Source organism: Dendropsophus ebraccatus, chromosome 9, assembly GCF_027789765.1.
Source record: "Dendropsophus ebraccatus isolate aDenEbr1 chromosome 9, aDenEbr1.pat, whole genome shotgun sequence".
Taxonomy (NCBI): Eukaryota; Metazoa; Chordata; class Amphibia; order Anura; family Hylidae; genus Dendropsophus; species Dendropsophus ebraccatus.
In genome coordinates this window covers 4,303,909-4,327,390 of record NC_091462.1, presented here as the reverse complement: position 1 = coordinate 4,327,390, position 23,482 = coordinate 4,303,909, and positions in this window count along the sequence as shown.

Sequence of the window (23,482 nt, the reverse complement as noted above, 5' to 3'; positions counted from 1 at the left end):
ACATCCAGGCCATCTGCTATGCCAGGGATCAGGAGGGCGGAGGGGCCTAGGTAAACAATCCTGAGCCTGGAAGCAGAAAGGAATGGGAGGTCCCTGCAGCCGTAATATACAGGAGATCAATGAGAACCCATCATAATACATAGTGCTGCCTGTGCCCTATACAATCATATAGTATGCAGTAAGCCCTCGCAGCAGGATATTCCCTCTTATAAACCTTTCTGTTGTTTACTTTATTCATCTAGTTTTTTCTTTGATTTTGGTTACATTCCATATGGTATCTCTGTATCATATGTGTAACTGAACATAATACTGCCCCTATGTACAGGAATATAACTACTATGATACTGCTCCTATATACAGGAACATACTACTATAATACTGCTCCCTATATACAGGGATATAACTACTATAATACTGCTCCTATATACAGAGATATAACTACTATAATACTGCTCCTATATACAGGGATATAACTACTATAATACTGCTCCTATATACAGAGATATAACTACTATAATACTGCTCCTATATACAGGGATATAACTACTATAATACTGCTCCTATATACAGGGATATAACTACTATAATACTGCCCCTATATACAGGAATATAACTACTATAATACTGCTCCTATATACAGGAATATAACTACTATAATACTGCCCCTATATACAGGAATATAACTACTATAATACTGCTCCTATATACAGGAATATAACTATTATAATACTGCTCCTATATACAGAGATATAACTACTATAATACTGCTCCTATATACAGGGATATAACTACTATAATACTGCCCCCTATATACAGGGATATAACTACTATAATACTGCTCCTATATACAGGAATATACTACTATAATACTGCCCCTACATACAGGAATATAACTACTATAATACTGCTCCTATATACAGGAATATAAATACTATAATACTGATCCTATATACAGAGATATAACTACTATAATACTGCTCCTATATACAGGGATATAACTACTATAATACTGCTCCCTATATACAGGAATATAACTACTATAATACTGCTCCTATATACAGGAATATACTACAATAATACTGCTCCTATATACAAGAATATAACTACTATAATACTGCTCCCTATATACAGGAATATACTACTATAATACTGCTCCTATATACAGGGATATAACTACCATAATACTGCACCTATATACAGGAATATACTACTATAATACTGTCCTCTGTATACAGGGATATAACTACTATAATACTGCACCCCTCCTTTCCCCCCATATAGTGCTGCTACTCTAATAGCTGGTTACTTTGCATACCATTTTATGTTTTACTAGAAGTGTTTTTCAAAATTTCTTAAGAAAATATAAATCAGTAAAACTAAAAATAAGTGACACAGTTGTGCAATAAACTACAGAGATTGTGCTGCGCTGTGTTTTAGTGTTTCCTGTCCAGACTCTATAGACATGACACACATCAGAAATTTTACTTTGGTTTCTCTTTTATAACCTCAGAGGTTGTTATAATATATGTGATTATCAGGAAACTGCACCACACTACAGCACTGGGCAGCATTTTATAATACCGCCCAGCTACGTGCTTTATGCCACTCCGTGTGTATTATCCCTGTACTGTGACATCACTGTGTGTATTATCCCCCCTGTACTGTGACATCACTGTGTGTATTATCCATGTACTGTGACATCACTGTGTATTATCCCTGTACTGTGACATCACTGTGTGTATTATCCCTGTACTGTGACATCACTGTGTGTATTATCCCTGTACTGTGACATCACTGTGTGTAGTATCCCTGTACTTTGACATCACTCTGTGTATTATCCCTGTACTGTGACATCACTGTGTATTATCCCCCCTGTACTGTGACATCACTGTGTGTATTATCCCCCCTGTACTGTGACATCACTGTGTGTATTATCCCTGTACTGTGACATCACTGTGTGTATTATCCCCCCTGTACTGTGACATCACTGTGTGTATTATCCCTGTACTGTGACATCACTGTGTGTATTATCCCCCCTGTACTGTGACATCACTGTGTATTATCCCCCCTGTACTGTGACATCACTGTGTGTATTATGCCCCCTGTACTGTGACATCACTGTGTGTATTATATCTGTACTGTGACATCAGTGTGTGTATTATCCCCCCTGTACTGTGACATCACTGTGTATTATCCCCCCTGTACTGTGACATCACTGTGTGTATTATCCCCCCTGTACTGTGACATCACTGTGTGTATTATCCCTGTACTGTGACATCACTGTGTGTATTATCCCCCCTGTACTGTGACATCACTGTGTGTATTATCCCTGTACTGTGACATCACTGTGTATTATCCCTGTACTGTGACATCACTGTGTGTATTATATCTGTACTGTGACATCACTGTGTGTATTATCCCCCCTGTACTGTGACATCACTGTGTGTATTATCCCCCCTGTACTGTGACATCACTGTGTGTATTATCCATGTACTGTGACATCACTGTGTATTATCCCTGTACTGTGACATCACTGTGTGTATTATCCCTGTACTGTGACATCACTGTGTGTATTATCCCTGTACTTTGACATCACTCTGTGTATTATCCCTGTACTGTGACATCACTGTGTATTATCCCCCCTGTACTGTGACATCACTGTGTGTATTATCCCCCCTGTACTGTGACATCACTGTGTGTATTATGCCCTCTGTACTGTGACATCACTGTGTGTATTATATCTGTACTGTGACATCACTGTGTGTATTATCCCCCCTGTACTGTGACATCAGTGTGTATTATCCCCCCTGTACTGTGACATCACTGTGTGTATTATCCCTGTACTTTGACATCACTCTGTGTATTATCCCTGTACTGTGACATCACTGTGTATTATCCCCCCTGTACTGTGACATCACTGTGTGTATTATCCCCCCTGTACTGTGACATCACTGTGTGTATTATGCCCTCTGTACTGTGACATCACTGTGTGTATTATATCTGTACTGTGACATCACTGTGTGTATTATCCCCCCTGTACTGTGACATCAGTGTGTATTATCCCCCCTGTACTGTGACATCACTGTGTGTATTATCCCCCCTGTACTGTGACATCACTGTGTATTATCCCCCCTGTACTGTGACATCACTGTGTGTATTATCCCCCCTGTACTGTGACATCACTGTGTGTATTATCCCCCCTGTACTGTGACATCACTGTGTGTATTATCCATGTACTGTGACATCACTGTGTATTATCCCTGTACTGTGACATCACTGTGTGTATTATCCCTGTACTGTGACATCACTGTGTGTATTATCCCTGTACTTTGACATCACTCTGTGTATTATCCCTGTACTGTGACATCACTGTGTATTATCCCCCCTGTACTGTGACATCACTGTGTGTATTATCCCCCCTGTACTGTGACATCACTGTGTGTATTATGCCCTCTGTACTGTGACATCACTGTGTGTATTATATCTGTACTGTGACATCACTGTGTGTATTATCCCCCCTGTACTGTGACATCAGTGTGTATTATCCCCCCTGTACTGTGACATCACTGTGTGTATTATCCCCCCTGTACTGTGACATCACTGTGTATTATCCCCCCTGTACTGTGACATCACTGTGTGTATTATCCCCCCTGTACTGTGACATCACTGTGTGTTATCCCTGTACTGTGACATCACTGTGTGTATTATCCCTGTACTGTGACATCACTGTGTGTATTATCCCTGTACTGTGACATCATTGTGTGTAGTATCCCTGTACTGTGACATCACTGTGTGTATTATCCCTGTACTGTGACATCACTGTGTGTATTATCCCCCCTGTACTGTGACATCACTGTGTATTATCCCCCCTGTACTGTGACATCACTGTGTATTATCCCCCCTGTACTGTGATATCACTGTGTATTATCCCTGTACTGTGACATCACTGTGTGTATTATCCCTTAACTGTGACATCACTGTGTGTAGTATCCCTGTACTGTGACATCACTGTGTGTATTATCCCTGTACTGTGACATCACTGTGTGTATTATCCCTATACTGTGAAATCACTTTGTGTAGTATCCCTGTACTGTGACATCACTGTGTATTATCCCCCCTGTACTGTGACATCACTGTGTGTATTATCCCCCCTGTACTGTGACATCACTGTTTGTATTATCCCTGTACTGTGACATCACTGTGTGTATTATCCCTTTACTGTGACATCACTGTGTATTATCCCTGTACTGTGACATCACTGTGTGTATTATTTCTGTACTGTGACATCACTGTGTGTATTATCCCTGTACTGTGACATCACTGTGTGTATTATCCCCCCTGTACTGTGACATCACTGTGTATTATCCCTCTGTACTGTGACATCACTGTGTGTATTATCCCTGTACTGTGACATCACTGTGTATTATCCCTGTACTGTGACATCACTGTGTGTATTATCCCTGTACTGTGACATCACTGTGTATTATCCCCCCTGTACTGTGACATCACTGTGTGTATTATCCCTGTACTGTGACATCACTGTGTGTATTATCCCCCCTGTACAGTGACATCACTGTGTATTATCCCTGTACTGTGACATCACTGTGTATTATCCCTGTACTGTGACATCACTGTGTGTATTATCCCCCCTGTAGTGTACTGTGACATCACTGTGTGTATTATCCCTGTACTGTGACATCACTGTGTGTATTATCCCTGTACTCTGACATCACTGTGTATTATCCCTGTACTGTGACACGACTGTGTGTATCATCCCCCCTGTACTGTGACATCACTGTGTATTATCCCTGTACTGTGACATCACTGTGTGTATTATCCCCCCTGTAGTGTACTGTGACATCACTGTGTGTATTATCCCTGTACTGTGACATCACTGTGTGTATTATCCCTGTACTCTGACATCACTGTGTATTATCCCTGTACTGTGACACGACTGTGTGTATCATCCCCCCTGTACTGTGACATCACTGTGTGTATTATCCCTGTACTGTGACATCACTGTATTATCCCTGTACTGTGACATCAGAGTGTAGTATCCCTGTACTGTGACATCACTGTGTATTATCCCTCTGTACTGTGACATCACTGTGTGTATTATCCCTGTACTGTGACATCACTGTGTATTATCCCTGTACTGTGACATCACTGTGTGTATTATCCCTGTACTGTGACATCACTGTGTATTATCCCCCCTGTACTGTGACATCACTGTGTGTATTATCCCTGTACTGTGACATCACTGTGTATTATCCCCCCTGTACAGTGACATCACTGTGTATTATCCCTGTACTGTGACATCACTGTGTATTATCCCTGTACTGTGACATCACTGTGTGTATTATCCCCCCTGTAGTGTACTGTGACATCACTGTGTGTATTATCCCTGTACTGTGACATCACTGTGTGTATTATCCCTGTACTCTGACATCACTGTGTATTATCCCTGTACTGTGACACGACTGTGTGTATCATCCCCCCTGTACTGTGACATCACTGTGTGTATTATCCCTGTACTGTGACATCACTGTATTATCCCTGTACTGTGACATCAGAGTGTAGCATCCCTGTACTGTGACATCACTGTGTATTATCCCCCCTGTACTGTGAAATCACTGTGTGTATTATCCCCCCTGTACTGTGACATCACTGTGTGTAGTATCCCTGTACTGTGACATCACTGTGTGTATTATCCCTGTACTGTGACATCACTGTGTGTATTATCCCTGTACAGTGACATCACTGTGTGTATTATCCCCCCTGTACTGTGACATCACTGTGTGTATTATCCCTGTACTGTGACATCACTGTGTGTATTATCCCTGTACTGTGACATCACTGTGTGTATTATCCCCCCTGTACTGTGACATCAGAGTGTATTATCTCTGTACTGTGACATCACTGTGTGTATTATCCCTGTACTGTGACATCACTGTGTGTATTATCCCTGTACTGTGATATCACTGTGTGTATTATCCCTTTACTGTGACATCATGGTGTATTATCCCTGTACTGTGACATCACTGTGTGTATTTTCACTGTACTGTGACATCACTGTGTGTATTATCCCCCCTGTACTGTGACATCACTGTGTATTATCCCTGTACTGTGACATCACTATGTGTATTATCTCCCCTGCACTGTGACATCACTGTGTATTATCCCTGTACTGTGACATCACTGTGTGTAGTATCCCTGTACTGTGACATCACTGTGTATTATCCCCCCTGTACTGTGACATCACTGTGTGTATTATCCCCCCTGTACTGTGACATCACTGTGTGTATTATCCCCCCTGTACTGTGACATCACTGTGTGTATTATCCCTGTACTGTGACATCACTGTGTGTATTATCCCTGTAATGTGACATCACTGTGTGTATTATCCCCCCTGTACTGTGACATCACTGTGTGTATTATCCCTGTACTGTGACATCACTGTGTATTATCCCTGTACTGTGACATCAGAGTGTAGTATCCTTGTACTGTGACATCACTGTGTATTATCCCCCCTGTACTGTGACATCACTGTGTGTATTATCCCCCCTGTACTGTGACATCACTGTGTGTAGTATCCCTGTACTGTGACATCACTGTGTATTATCCCTGTACTGTGACATCACTGTGTGTAGTATCCCTGTACTGTGACATCACTGTGTATTATCCCCCCTGTACTGTGACATCACTGTGTGTATTATTCCTGTACTGTGACATCACTGTGTGTATTATCCCCCCTGTACTGTGACATCACTGTGTGTATTATCCCTGTACTGTGACACCACTGTGTGTATTATCCCTGTACTGTGACATCACTGTGTGTATTATCCCCCCTGTACTGTGACATCACTGTGTGTATTATCCCTGTACTGTGACATCACTGTGTATTATCCCTGTACTGTGACATCACTGTGTGTATTATTCCTGTACTGTGACATCACTGTGTGTATTATCCCCCCCGGGTACTGTGACATCACTGTGTGTATTATCCCTGTACTGTGACATCACGGTGTGTATTATCCCCCCTGTACAGTGACATCACTGTGTATTATCCCTGTACTGTGACATCACTGTGTGTATTATCCCTGTACTGTGACATCATGGTGTGTATTATCCCCCCTGTACAGTGACATCACTGTGTATTATCCCTGTACTGTGACATCAATGTGTATTATCCCTGTACTGTGACATCACTGTGTGTATTATCCTTGTACTGTAACATCACTGTGTGTATTATGCCCCCTGTAGTGTACTGTGACATCACTGTGTGTATTATCCCTGTACTGTGACATCACTGTGTCTGTGTGTATTATCCCTGTACTGTGACATCACTGTGTGTATTATCCCTGTACTGTGACATCACTGTGTGTGTGGTCCCTGTACTGTGACATCACTGTGTGTAGTATCCCTGTACTGTGACATCACTGTGTATTATCCCTGTACTGTGACATCACTGTGTGTAGTATCCCTGTACTGTGACATCACTGTGTATTATCTCTGTACTGTGACATCACTGTGTGTAGTATCCCTGTACTGTGACATCACTGTGTGTATTATATCTGTACTGTGACATCACTGTGTATTATCCCTGTACTGTGACATCACTGTGTATTATCCCTGTACTGTGACATCACTGTGTATTATCCCTGTACTGTGACATCACTGTGTGTAGTATCCCTGTACTGTGACATCACTGTGTATTATCCCTGTACTGTGACATCACTCTGTATTATCCCTGTATTCCTCCGCTGCTCTTTCTCCCTCTGCTGTAGTTTTCCTTTAACTAGGAGAGAGCAGCGAGGACGCAGTTACCAAAGTCCAACTAGCGGCGGCCATATATACATTCCTCTGCAGCCGCCTGGTTAATCTTACTACAATGAGATGGCGGCTGATCCGAGATAACGCAGCCATACCGGCAGATATTACAGGATCTGCAGCCCGGCGCGCCAGGTGCTGCCTATACCGCATATAGTGTCTGCGCCATTCTGGAGATGTGGAAGACAGAACCGAACAAATCCCACACGCCACCGTGTCTGTTCTGAAATCGCCCCCGGAGCAGCAATCAAAGTTCAGTCAGTTGCCATTGGATATTAACAGAAGTCATGTGACCTAAAAGGAATAAAACTAAGAGAAGAAAACTTCAAAATAACTGAGCAGAAATGTTTTTTCAGTATCTGTAACCTGTTAAACTCTGTCCAGTGATATGAAGAGTTTCCCTTTAGGCTGGGTTCACACACAGTATATTTCAGGCAGTATTTGGTCCTCATGTCAGGCCTCATAGCAACCAAAACCAGGAGTGGATTAAAAACACAGGTTCTCTTCACACAATGTTGAAATTGAGTGGATGGCCGCCATATAACGGTAAATAACTGCCATTATTTCAATACAACGGCCGTTGTTTTAAGATAACAGCAAATATTTGCCATTAAATGTCGGCTATCCACTTAATTACAACATTGTGTGAACAGATCCTTTCTGTGTTTTCAATCCACTCCTGGTTTTGGTTGCTATGAGGACCTGACATGAGGACCAAATACTGCCTGAAATATACTGCGTGTGAACCCAGCCTTAAGCTGTAGGACGCTGCACTGGAGGAGCGTGCGGAGTGTGACATTCAGGGGAGGACGGCGGGGTCACACACTCAAGAGGTGCCCCCTGAAACGCAGCATGAGAGCAGGTGTGAGGCCGGGGTCACCCGAGGAAACAGCCGCAGCTTCTATAGTCTGTACATCCCTGCCAGAGACCCGGCTAATAATACCGCAACTCACTGTACAGCATCAGATCTAATATCTATCTCCTCTATCTCTAGTTAAGAACTTGCAGCACATCCAAAATAGTGAAAAAACTTCTTGTGTTTTATTAGTGCATAGGCAAAAAATCTGCAGATTTTTTGCCTATGCACTAATAAAACACAAGAAGTTTTTTCACTATTTTGGATGTGCTGCAAGTTCTTAACTAGATTTGAAGAGGAGACGGGATCCACTCTCCATCGCTGGCACTCCGAGCACTGTTCCTGAGAGTGCACTCCACCTTTCTATCTATCTATCTATCTATCTATCTATCTATCTATCTATCTATCTATCTCCTATCTATCTCCTATCTATCTCCTATCTATCTCCTATCTATCTCCTATCTATCTATCTATCTATCTATCTCCTATCTATCTATCTATCTATCTCCTATCTATCTCCTATCTATCTCCTATCTATCTCCTATCTATCTCCTATCTATCTATCTATCTCCTATCTATCTATCTATCTATCTCCTATCTATCTCCTATCTATCTATCTATCTATCTATCTATCTATCTATCTATCTATCTATCTATCTCCTATCTATCTCCTATCTATCTCCTATCTATCTCCTATCTATCTATCTCCTATCTATCTCCTATCTATCTATCTATCTATCTATCTATCTATCTATCTATCTATCTATCTATCTATCTATCTCCTAATCTATCTATCTATCTATCAACAAAAGCGAGCAGCGCTCAGGAGAAAGGAGCTTGCTGTGTGCCAGCGGTCTCACCTTAATTCGCAGGCGTCTATGTAGATAAATGCAGAAAGCGACAGCAGCTTATCTTGTGATTAGTAAATTTTTATTGCATCAAAGCAAAATAACAAAATACAAAAAGCCCCATATCACACATCACCTATCACACATCACATATTACACATAACATATCACTTATCACACATCCATTATCATACATCACTCATCACACATCCCTTATTACACTTCCCTTATCACACATCACATATTACACATATCACTTATCACCAGAGGTGTAGCTAGGCTCTCCTGTACCCGGGGCAAAGATTCAATTTTGCGCCCCCCCCCCCCCCATCTTGTGTGCGCAGTAAGCACAAGGCACAAGGGGGGCCCATGTTGTCCCTTCACTGCTGGTATATAACATATATATATATTTTTATTCTTTTTTAACCCCTTAACGACATCGGGCGTACGTATACGCCCCCGCAGGGTGGGCTTTAACGCAAACGGGCGTATACGTACGCCCGATGTTTCCCCGATCGCTGTGTGTTCACACACAGCGGTCGGGGAAGATGGCCTGCTATAATGTATAGCAGGCCATCTCTGCTCGTCGGCACGGGGGGTGATTAACCCCTCCCGTGCCGACGATCGCTGCTATATGCTGATCAATACAGATCAGCATATAGCAGCTGAAAACAGCTTTCCGGGTCATCGGTGACCCGGTGGCCCGGAAAGCAATGGCGATTGGTGCTGTCCGAGATAGCACCAATCGCCATTAGTGTCCCCAACAAAGATGGCGCCAATGCCACCCCCACGATCGCCGTGATAGGCCGGCCAGTACCGGCCGGCCCATCATGGCGATCTAACTGTAAAAAACAGTGTTGCCGAGTTCTGCACCCCTCAGCTAAGTAGCTGAGAGGTGCAGAACAGGTGTGTGTGGTGCAGGTGTACCATACTCACCTGATCTGGTCGTCCGGAGCGAAGATCTTTGGTCCGCGTCTTCTTCGCGTCGCTTCCGGGTTCGTTCGTCCAGCGTCGGAAATCTTCGGAAACACTCGGGTCTTCTTGTTCGGCGGGCCTCGGTAATCTCTGGCAATCTTCTCTCTACTGCCCCCTAGCGGCTGATCAGTGAATATCATTCACTGATCAGTTGCTTTGGGTTAAAAAGATTTTTTTTTTTCTTTCCCCAATTTTTTTTTTTTACTTTTTTTGCGCCCTAACGCCGCTGAGTACTGATCAGCATCGCATGTAAGTGCGCCACTGATCAGCAACTCCTCCTTTTTGGCGTAGGAGCGTTTTTCCCCCCTATATCCTACCGCCACTGTCTGCTGAAAAGTGCCGCACATAAGTGTGGCATTTATCAGCAGCTCCTTTCTTGGCGTAAAAAACTTAAAAAACACTACATTACACTACACTACATGAAATAAAGTTTTACAATAAACATTTACATACCCCATATACTAGTCCCCGTATAAAGATGGCCCCCAGGGTGTTTTCGGCGTCGGAGGCATACGTTATTATTGCCTCCAACACCGAAACAACCAGAGAGAATGAATGGGGGGATCCTGCTTTCCTCCATTCATCCTCATCATCATCATCATCATCATCATCATCCAGTGACGTGTCTGGGGGTAGCGTAGCGTACGCTGCCCCGCAGACACGTCTTTTCCGCCAGTACCGTCCCAATAAGAGATCACGGTATGGCGTGAAATTCTCCAAACTCTGTGACAGTACCTCAGGGTACACTTACAGATTTAGGGTAGGTGCATACTGCGGAATGGCGAAGGATAACCCTTTGTGCATTCCGCAGCTGGCACCCGCCGGCGGACTGATGCGGGCGTGCGTCTCCACCCGTGTCATAGACTCCATCCTATGCACGGGCGGATTCCGTTGTCCGTCCAAAGAATGAACACGTTCATTCTTTGGACAGAGGGCGGAATCCGCCCGTGCATAGAATGGAGTGTGACACGAGCGGAGACGCACGCCTGCATCAGTCCGCCGGCGGGTGCCAGCTGCGGAATGCACAAAGGGTTATCCTTCGCCATTCCGCAGTGTACATGTACCATTACAGTGTATGAAGGGACACCCGAATCCTGCCCCCAGATGCCCCCTCCCCCCCCATCCTCGAAGTTAGTGGGGAGATCGTCCGGGAACTGATCTTCCCACTGCTGGATAAAGGTCACCATCTGTACTGGGATAACATTTATACCAGCACCCCCTCTTCCGGTCCCTCGCTGCCCTGTAGCTTGCGGCACAATCTGAAAATATCAGAAGTAGTAATAGAAACCTAATATTTAGCAGCCATGGAGCGGACCCAGCGCTTCTGGATATGAAGGACCCCGGATCGCCAGGACAACATTTTCCAGGTGACGTCCCCCACACTGGAAAACAGGAGACCCCAGAAAAAGTGCAGAGTGTGGCGTAACAGGGGGATCAGGAAGGACACCATTTTCCTGTGTGACGCCTGTCCTGATCCCCCCGGCCTCTGCATACTGGATCGCTCCAAGGCGCACCACACGTCACTGGGGTTCTACATTATCTAAATTCTGTCCCTTATTCCTATTTCAGAGGTCACGCTGATCTGGGGATTGTTCTGATCGCCATTATGGAGTCAGGAAGGAATTTTTCCCAGTGATGAGGCTACTGTCGTCTGCCTCACTGGGGTTTTTTGCCTTCCTCTGGATCAACACAGGTTGAATTTGATGGACACCTGTCATTTCCAACCTTATAAACTAATAATTGGCCTAATACCCCCAAATAAATTAGAATTGTCCCTTTTCCCCAGCTAAGTAGGCATGGCCGCCATTCCCATTAGAGGATGCCATGATGCAATTACAAAGCCTCTGTGCGGCCAGGACAGTAGAAACCCCCCACAAGTGACCCCATTCTGGAAACTACACCCCATAAGGAATCTAACAAGGGGGGCAGCGGGGATATGGCCCCCTGGTGACGCCCACATTTAGGACGTGAAAATAAAAAAAAATTATTTTTTATTTTCACGGCACATGTTCTACATATGTGTATATCACCAGTGGGGTCCATATGCTCACTGCACCCCTCGTTAGATTCCTTATGGGGTGTAGTTTCCAGAATGGGGTCACTTGTCGGGGGTTTCTACTGTCCTGGCAGCACAGGAGCTTTGTAAATGCGACATGGCCTCCATCCTCCATTCCAGCCTCTAAATGGCGCTCTGTCCCTTTGGTGGCTTGCCCTGTGCCAATATGGCACATTATGCCCACATGTGGGGTATTTTCGTACTCAGGGGAAATTACCCTACACGTTTTGTGTTCACTTTCTTTTTTAACCCCTTGTGGAAAAGGAAAAAATCAAGGCTAGACCAACATTTAGTGTAAAAAATGTTTAATTTTTACACTAAATCATTTTTCTTGTCTTGATTTTTTCATTTTCACAAGGGGTTAAAAGATTAAAAAAAACACTAAATGTGTAGAGCAATTTCCCCTGAGTACGGAAATACCCCACATGTGGACATAAAGCGCCATGTGGGTGCAGGGTAAGCCTCCAAAGGGACGGAGCGCCATTTGGTTTTTGAAGGCTGGATTTGGCTGGAATGGATTCCGAGGGCCTTGTTGCATTTAAAAGGCCCCTGTGTTGCCAAGACAGTTGAACCCCCCACAAGTGACCCCATTATGGAAACTACACCCCTTAGGGAATGTAACAAGGGTTGTAGTGAGCATATGGACCCCACTGGTGACGGGCACAAATGTGGAACAATATGGCATGAAAATTAAATTTTTTACTCTATAATGTTGGTTTAGCCTTAAATTTTTCATTTTCACAAGGGGTTAAAAGAGAAAAAAACACACAAAATGTGTAGAGCAATTTCCCCTGAGTCCGTAAATACCCCACATGTGGACATAAAGCGCCATGTGGGCGCAGGGCAAGCCTCCGAAGGGAAGGAGCGCCATTTGGATTTTGGAGGCTGGATTTGGCCAGAATGGATGATGAACGCCATGTCGCATTTACAGAGCCCTCGTGCTGCCAAGACAGTGGAAACCCCCCACAAGTGACCCCATTCTGGAAACTACACCCCTCAAGGAATCTATCAAGGGGTGCAGTGAGGATATGGACCCCTTGATGACGGGCACATTTGTGCAGAGAAAGTGAAAAAATGAAAATTTTCCCTTTCACGTCACATTGTTCCACATTTGTGCCCGTCACCAGTGGGGTCCATATGCTCACTGCACCCCTTGTTAGATTCCTTGAGGGGTGTAGTTTCCAAAATGGGGTCACTTGTGGGGGGTTTCCAGTGTCTTGGCAGCACGAGGGCTCTGTAAATGCGACGTGACCCTTGAAATCCTTTCCAGTAAAATCCAGCTTGCAAAGGCCAATTGGCGCTCCTTCCCTTTGGAGGCTCGCCCTGCGCCCGCTTTGCACTTTATGTCCACATGTGGGGTATTTCTGTACTCGGAAGAAACTGCGCTACACGTTTGGTGTTTTTTTTTTTTTCTTTCATCCCCTTGTAAAAATGAAAATTGAAGGCTAGAACAACATTTTAGTGTAAAAAATAGAATTTTTCCTTTTTTACACCACATTGTTCTGAAAATCTGTGAAGCACCTGTGGGGTCCAGATGCTCACCGCACCCCTTGTTACATTCCTTGAGGGGTGTAGTTTTCTAAATGGTGTCCTTTTAGGGGGGTTTTTAATGTTTTGGCACCCCAGAGCCTCTGCCAACCTGAAGTGGTACAGTCAAAAATAACCAAATATAACGGAGGCGTTGAAATTCACTGGGCGCTCCCTTATATCTGAGGCTTGTGGTTGCGTCAAATAGCGCAATAGGGCCACATATGGGGTATTTCTATAAACTGCAGAAACGGGGCAATCAATATTGGGGTGCATTTCTCTGCTAATAGGTTTATCATTATGAAAAATATTGGATTACAATAAAATCTCTGCACAGAAAATAAAAATTTTCAAATTTCTTACACACTTAGCTTTTATTTCTGTGACTCCCCTAAGGGTTAAAACACTTTCTGGATGTGCTTTTGCAGAGTTTGGGGGGGTGCAGTTTCTGAAATGGGGTGCTTTGTGGGGCTTTCTAACATACAGGCCCCTCAAATACACTTTAAACCTGAACAGGTCCCTGAAAATATCTGATTTTGAAATTTTACAGAAAATTTGGAAAATTGCTGCTAATGTTTTAAGCTTTCTATTGTCTAAAAAAATGAAATATAGTTTAATAAATGCCGCCAACATAAAGTAGACATGTTGCTAATGCTATTTAATATATAATTTATGTGGCATAACCATTTTCTGTATAAGCAGGAAGGTTTCAAAGTTGGAAAAATGCATTTTTTCAAAATTTTTCACGTTATTTTGGTGTTTTTCATAAAGATTCGTTATGAGTATCGACTCCATTTTACTGGAAATGTGAAGTTCAATATGTCACGAGAAAACAATCTCAGAATCAGCCAGATAGGTAAAAGCATCCCGAAGTTATTAATGACTAAAGTGACACAGGTCATATTCATAAAATTTGTCTCTGTCCTTAAGGCCATTTCAGGCTCTGTCCTTAAGGGGTTAAATGAAGTTAAGATTAGCGATTGGCTCATCTCTACCGGCAGCACTAGTGCGGTGTTCACAATATGGGATAAATAATGTCATATTTACTGTGTACCTGGAATGTTTTTATGAAGAATGATTATCAGGCAGCTCTGGGCTCAATCATCATTTTTTAAAGTACTTTCATTTTTCCCATTTAAAATTTGGTCCCTAAGTACCTTAACGGAGGCGCCATTGTCTCAGCTCCCTGCTGTCTGTACCTGAGGAGGCGCCATTGTCTCCGCTCCCTGCTGTCTGTACCTGAGGAGGCGCCGTTGTCTCCGCTCCCTGCTGTCTGTACCTGAGGAGGCGCCGTCGTCTCCGCTCCCTGCTGTCTGTACCTGAGGAGGCGCCGTTGTCTCCGCTCCCTGCTGTCTGTACCTGAGGAGGCGCCGTTGTCTCCGCTCCCTGCTGTCTGTACCTGAGGAGGCGCCATTGTCTCCGCTCCCTGCTGTCTGTACCTGAGGAGGCGCTTGTCTCCGCCCCCTGCTGTCTGTACCTGAGGAGGCGCCGTCTTCTCCGCTCCCTGCTGTCTGTACCTGAGGAGGCGCCGTCTTCTCCGCTCCCTGCTGTCTGTACCTGAGGAGGCGCCGTTGTCTCCGCTCCCTGCTGTCTGTACCTGAGGAGGCGCCGTTGTCTCCGCTCCCTGCTGTCTGTACCTGAAATACCTCTGCTGATCAAGTTAAAATCATCTCCTGTCTCCCCACACTGACAGAGGGCAGGAGCTTCCAGGCTGCCTCATCCTCTGGGATCCTTCTCTCTGCTCCCTGTGATGGCGCCCCCCCTGGTCTCTGCGCCCGGGGCAGCTGCCCCACCTGCCCCCCCCCGCCCCCTCCCTGCAGCCATCACTTATCACACATCACCTCTCACACATCATCCAGGGGCAGGAGGTCTCAGCAGTTTCTCATGGTTAGTGACAAAGCCGAATGGAAATAAGGAGACAAAATCTTTATTGATATAAAATCACACACAAAGGGACGATATTCAGATGTGGAAGAGATGATGGGAGAGTCCCCAGCCATCACTCCTCCTGCCCCCCCCCCCCCGGGCCATTACTCCTCCTGGCCCCCCCCCCCCCCCCCCCCCGGCCATTACTCCTCCTGGCCCCCCCCCCCCCCCCCCCGGCCATTACTCCTCCTGCCCCCCCCCCCCCCCCCCCCCCCCCGGCCATTACTCCTCCTGGCCCCTCTACCCTCAGCTGTGTTTGAGAAGAGACGTTGTTTCTGGCTTTACTGGTTTATTGATGTCGCTGATCACGTTCCTCCATTTCCCTGCACTGATCCATTCCTATTATCTCCGAGCAATGTCTAACTCTAGGGCCCAATCAGGGGTGTAGCTAGGATTCATGGGGCCCCATAACCCTTCATATACATACTCACAGGGGCCGGCGCAGTCTCACATCCTTCGGTTCTCCCAGCTCCCCGGCTGGTGTCACTGTCACACAAGCTGGTGAATGCCCAGGGAAGGGGAGTGCTGCTGGTACCATAAAGCCAGACCACACTATGCTGGGGAAACCAAGCCTTCCCCTTGCTTTATACTTCTTTCTCTGTCCTCCTCTATCAGCCAGCTTCCTCAGGGACCGGATCTCTGAAGGATTAAGGCTTTACCTTTGAGGCTCCTTTAAAATGAGAGAAGTCCATGTAAGCTCCTCAGCTCTGCTACATCTTGCCGACCTATAAGTAACATGGAGAGTAAACTGCAAGATGAAGCAGTTGTATATAATGTAGTAATATAGTACATGGCGTCTGATAACCCAGAATGGCAAATAATTTGGCGCTTCTTTCGTCGTCCATCTATAGGTCCTCTAACCTTTTAGGACCGGCAGATAATCCCGAATATGTTCATCTGACTTTCATTAGGTTAATGCCGGTTGAAAGACATTTTATGGTATTTTTTGTTACTGTGTTACGGCACATGGTATATTCCTGTAGACAGGAGGGAGGACAGGAGGAGGTGGGGGAGGGGGGGAGACGTAGCTGCTGTTCCTATACCTCCAGAATTACCAGGGCAGGTGGGAATTCTGCAGAAGATTCCACTCAGTGGTCACAGATCTTTAGGATCAGAATGTGCTCATGATATCTTATCTAAATATAACCCTGTCCCAAAATACCGTCTGCTGAGCCCTGCGGATTCCTGACCACCACCTCCTGGATCCTCTCCCACTGGAAGGAGAGAAGGGGGATCGGGGGCGTAACTAGAAATGGCTGGGCCCATAGCAAACCATTGACTGCCCCCCCCCCCCCCCCCCGACTGACCACTAAGCTGTGGTGCTAAACGGATGTTACATGGTTAGGAATAACACACATACAGTGTATACTATGAGGGGGAATATTATAGCGCCAGTATATAAGGAGTAAACATTATTACTGTCACACTGCTATGGTGCGTTTACACAGAGATTTATCTGACAGATTTGTGAAGCCAAAGCCAGGGACAGACTGTAAACAGGGAACAGGTCATAAAGCAAAGACTGAGATTTCTCCTCTTTTGAAATCCATTCCTGGCTTTGGCTTCAAAAATCTGTCAGATAAATCTGTCTGTGTAAACGCACCATTACTGGCCAAACCCTGTATACCTGATATTACCAATATACAAGGGGCAACTCTTACTGCCACACCACGACCATTAACATTACCGCCATCCCTTACTGAGTAGTGCTGAGCAGACCTGCCGAACGCTCTGACTCCCGGCAGCTCCAGGAAGCATGGATATAGCCATAAGCCATAAACTGTATCCATGTTTTCCTGGCAGCCCTAGAGCGGCATCCAACTTCTCCAGCTGCCAGGAGTCAGATGCCGAGCGTTTGGGTTCAGAAGACGTTGCCGAACCAGAATATTGACCAATAATACAAACAGTACCAGTTTACAAGGGACAAATATTACCACCACATGCTGACCGATACCACCACATACTGACCGATACTGCCAAATACTGACTCATAGCCCCACATACTGACTAATGTCACTACATATTGGATGATGCTGCCACATACTGACTGATGCCACCACATACTGACCGATGCCACCACATACTGACTGATAGCGCAACATACTGATACCGCCACATTCAGACCAATACCACTGCATACTGACTAATACTACTGCATACTGACTGATAGCCCCACATACTGACCGATACCACCACATACTGATACCGCCACATACGGACTGATGCCGCCACATTCAGACCAATACCATCGCATACTGACTAATACTACTGCATACTGACTGATAGCACCACATATTGACCGATACCACATACTGATAGCCCCACATACTGACTGATGTCACTACATACTGACTAATACCACCACCACTCATATAGTGAGGTGATATATAGCAGCAAATATCAGCTCTGCCCACCATAAGCCCTCATATAGTGGTTAGTTCCCACTGTAGTCATAGTAGTAGTTAAACCCCAGTTAGATTATATATACTGTAGTAGTTAGGCCTCTCTGTGCCCCCCATGTAGTAGTTAGGCCTCTCTGTGAAGATAGCCCCACAGTAGCTAGTATTCCCCAAGTAGCTATTTCCCCCATAGGCAGTGTCCCTTTTAGGTAGGCATCCCTCTGTAAGTAACCCCCCCCCCCCCCCTCACAGGAGTTAGTCTACCAGTATGTAGTATACCAACATGTAGGCACTCCCCCTGTAGGAGATAACCCCTGGTAGTTAACCCTCTTCCCCTATATAATCATCTCCCTTGGGAGTCAGCCCCGTTGTCCCCCATGTAGGCATCTCCCCAGTGGTCCCCATTCCCCCAATGTAGGCACCCCCACATTGCCTTCCTCTCCAGAGCGTTGGGGGAGGGAGCGGCCTCTTGTGGCCCGAGGCAGAAAACAGTCTGCAGCTGCAAGAGTGATTGACAGGACGGGAGCCAATGGCTCCAATGTTTGTTGTAGCTATAATTTACTGCAGTTTCTGGTGTGAACTATAAAGGATCTGTTAGCTGTGGGACACTTACTGTACGACCAGGTGGGTTTACCATTCAGGACTATGGGAAAGTTAAGTTACATCCTGTATTATACCCCAGAGCTGCACTCACTATTCTGCTGGTGGGGTCACTGTGTACATACATTACATTACTGATCCTGAGTTCATCCTGTAGATCTTTTATTTAAAAATATAAAACATAACAAACCAATAATATAAACATAACTGTACAATATATACAAGTGCATAAAAGTCCATAAAAGTATTGGCTGGTCCAGCCTCACACTCACCAAACGCACCGCTGTATTATCCCCCACACGTGCAAACTAGACTTTCCCACAAACACCACAATAATAACACTATGAAACTTAACTTAACAATAACTAACATAACTATACACTAACCCCCTGGTCCGGTTGCGTTCCACAAAACTAAATAAATGCACAAATAAATACATAAATGAATAAATACATAGATGAATATATACATAGAGCCCTACACCAAACACCAAAACATTTTTATAATTTTTTTTTTTTTTTTTTGGGCCCTGAGCTGGTCCTGCATCCCATGCCCCCAGTACATGATAACAGACGTCCATGAACCAGCCCAGGATTTTCTGTTTATACTAAAGTCCCCAGCAGGGGCGTAGCTAATGTCTCCTGGGCCCTGGTGCGAGAGGCCAACTTGGGCCCCCCCCCTCCTTTCACGACCAAGTGATGCTATTGTTGTGTGTGTGTATATATATGTGTATATATATATATATATATATATATATATATATATATATATATATATATATATATATATATATATATATATATATATATACACACACAGTGGTGCCTTGGATTATGAGAATAATTCGTTGCAGGACCGTGCTTGTAATCCAAATCCACTCTTAAACCAAAGCAAATTTTCCTATAAGAAATCATGTAAATGCAGACAATTGGTTCCACACCCCAAATATATTTATTATTCTGTACTGTACAGTAATGGAGAGGATGGGAAACACAAGGACTGACAGAGACTGCAGGGAGTATGAAGGAATGAGCAGGGCAGATGTGGGCGCATACATGCAGCACTCTCTGTCCGGGGAGAGAGGGGTTACAGCTATGGAGAGATTACCCCCCCCCCCCCCCCACAGTCCTGTCCCCTGATGTGAGCCCCAGCCTGAAGGGGATCTGCTATGATTTAGAAGGTGTTTAGAGTACAGTGCTGTAGACCCCGCTATGCAGGCCATGCCCCTTCTCCACTCGCGCTCCCACCCAATACAGGAAGTTCTTAAACCAAAGCAATGCTCTTAAACCAAGTCACAATTTTGAAAAACTGTGAGCTCTTAAACCAAAACGCTCTTAAACGAAGTTACTCTTAAACCAAGGTACCACTGTATGTATATATATTTATATATATATATATATATATACACACACACACACCAAGACAGATATTACCTATTACCGCCATACTGTTACCGACCAAATCCTGTATACTGAGACCAATATTACCAGTAATACCAGTATATAGGAAGGAAACATTACCGTCACACCACAACCACTACCATCACCACCATATTGTTACTGACCAAATCCAGTATACTAAATCACCTCATCCAGTCATATAGAGGTGGCCCCAGCTCTACACAGGCTCTATACACCATATACATTACAGTGCAGATATATCAGGTGACTCACAGGGGACGTCTTTTCTGATCGGAGTTCTTTCCTTTTCATCTTCTTCTCCATCCGTCCTAGGCCGTTATGAGAACTTCTCCGAGCCACGAATCCACAGAATCTGCCAGACAGATATATTAGGCTCCTCACTCTGACACCATCTCCATCTCTCTACACACTGCACATCTGTACTGTCCCCTTTACACCCTCATTTAGTGGGTAGCCCTGACTCTATGTGACCTCCTAATAATATATGCCCCCCTCTGTGTATTCCCTCTCCCCCTATGTTGCCCCCCCCAAATAGATGGCCCCCTCTACCCCCTCCCTTATAGATGGCCCCTCTCTCCTCACCCTCCCTTATGGATGGTCCCCTCTCCCCCCACCCTCCCTTATAGATGGCCCCCTCTCCCCCCACCCTCCCTTATAGATGATCCCCTTTCCCCCCCCCCTCCCTTATAGATGGTCCCCTTTCCCCCCCTTTATAGATGGTCCCCTTCCTCCCTCCCTTATAGATGGTCCCCTTTCCCCCCCCACCCTCATAGATGGCCCTTCTTTCCCCCCACCCTCATAGATGGCCCCCTCCTTCCCCCCACCCTCATAGATGGCCCCCTCCTTCCCCCCACCCTCATAGATGGCCCCCTCCTTCCCCCCACCCTCATAGATGGCCCCCTCCTTCCCACCACCCTCATAGATGCCCCCCTCCTTCCCCACCACCCTCATAGATGCCCCCCTCCTTCCCCCCCACCCTCATAGATGCCCCCCTCCTTCCCCCCCACCCTCATAGATGCCCCCCTCCTTCCCCCCCACCCTCATAGATGCCCCCCTCCTTCCCCCCCACCCTCATAGATGGCCCCCTCTTTCCCCCCACCCTCATAGATGCCCCCCTCCTTTCCCCCCCACCCGTACAGGCTGATAAAAAAACAAAACTTAACTCACCTGACATCGTGCTCCCACGTTGATCCTCACTCCTTCGATCTGTCCCCGGCAGCGCGCGCATCCCAGAACTCCCTGCGCGCCGGAAACCGGAAGTCAGGGCCCAAGGTACGCAGGGAGTTCTGGGATGCGCGCGCTGCCAGGGGTAAAACGGAGCCAGACTCTTGTGACCGCAAGCAAAACAATGCTTGCGGTCACAAGAGTGATTGATCGGGGGGCCCCGCGGGTGGAGACAAAATATGCAAACTATATACACAAACACACTAATAATATACACACTAATAATATACACAAACATACACAGCAAACCATAGTGGGACTTCTCAGCCCCACACACAGCCTGAAAGCCCAAGTTCAGTACCTGCAAGCCCTATATTCCTATACAGCTACAGCACAAAACAAAAGACTAAGGTGCCAGCATCAGCCCACCACCAGGAGAGGAGACGCAGGCTAAGGAACCTTAAAGGCAGAGCCCCTCCAAAGACAAGAGGCCCTACCAGCCCCCAGCCTCTCGTACTCCAGAGAGCGCACCTTCACCAAATCACCGAGTGTGCCCCTAACCACCTCATCCACAGGGGGCGCTGTGCCCCTAACCACCTCATCCACAGGGAGGATTTTACGTTGCGTCGACACTAAACACCGTGCACTCCACGTGTGGTACCTGATCACTATGCTGACTAGGAATAAAGTGCTCCGGTCCCAGCCACCAAGGTTTCTGAATGCTCCATAGGCCCATTCCGCATAGGAGAGGCGGGCCAACCTGGGCCACCCGATGGAAGCGCCCACCCTGTTGTAAACCTCTGTATTAAAGGGACAATGAAGCAGAAAATGCTCCATGCTTTCCAGCATGCCTCCACACTCCTCCCGGGGACATCCCCGATGCTCAGAGCTCCTGTACTTCAGATTGTCCCTCACATACAGTTTCCAATGGAAGCAACGCCAAGCCAAGTCCCAAAATTTCAAGGGGATCCTGATGGAATTCAATAGGCCCAAACCAACCTCCAGATCGCGGCTTGGGCAATCCTTGAGCGCCAGCGGTTTTTGGAAATGGGATGACAAGACCCTATTGTTAAGGAATTTCCTCGACAGAGTCCTAATCTCCCACATCCCCAAACCCCACCGACGAATGACCTTCAGAACCAGGGTAGCATAAGCCGGAAGATGCCTGTGTGGTGTGCGGAGATCCTTCACTTGCCCTCCTGTCTCCCATTCCTGGAAGAAAGGCCGAAACCATCCCCTACAGGAGAATACCCATGGAGGAGCCCTCTCTTTCCAGAGGTTTGCAATGTTGGTCTTAAGAAAGGTATTCACAAGGAACACCACGGGGTTGACCATACACAACCCCCCTTGGCTCCTCGTACGGTAAGTAACCTCCCTCTTGACTAGGTTCAGTCTATTCCCCCATAACAGTTGGAAGAACACACTGTAGACCCGAGTCCAGAGCGGTTCTGGCAAAATGCAAACACTGCCCAGATATATCAGCAAAGGGATCAGGAATGTTTTGATCAGGTTAACCCTTTCCCTGAGGGTCAAAGACCAACCCTTCCACTGATCCACCTTCTGAGCGGCGATCTTAAGCCTGCTGTCCCAGTTTTGTTTGGGGTAATCCCCTTGGCCGAATTCGATGCCGAGAACTTTTGCAGACTCCTGGGGCTCTGGAAGGGTGTCCGGGAGATCAAATCCAGGATCTCCACCTCCCAGCCAGAGACTCTCACACTTATCCTGGTTGATCTTGGACCCAGATGCCTCTGAGTAGCGCTCCACCTCTGACATCACACACTGCACCTCCTCTTGAGAGGAGACGAATATGGTCACATCATCGGCGTACGCTACCACCCTCAGAGTACAATCCGGGACCGCAGGGTCCATTCTCACCCCTG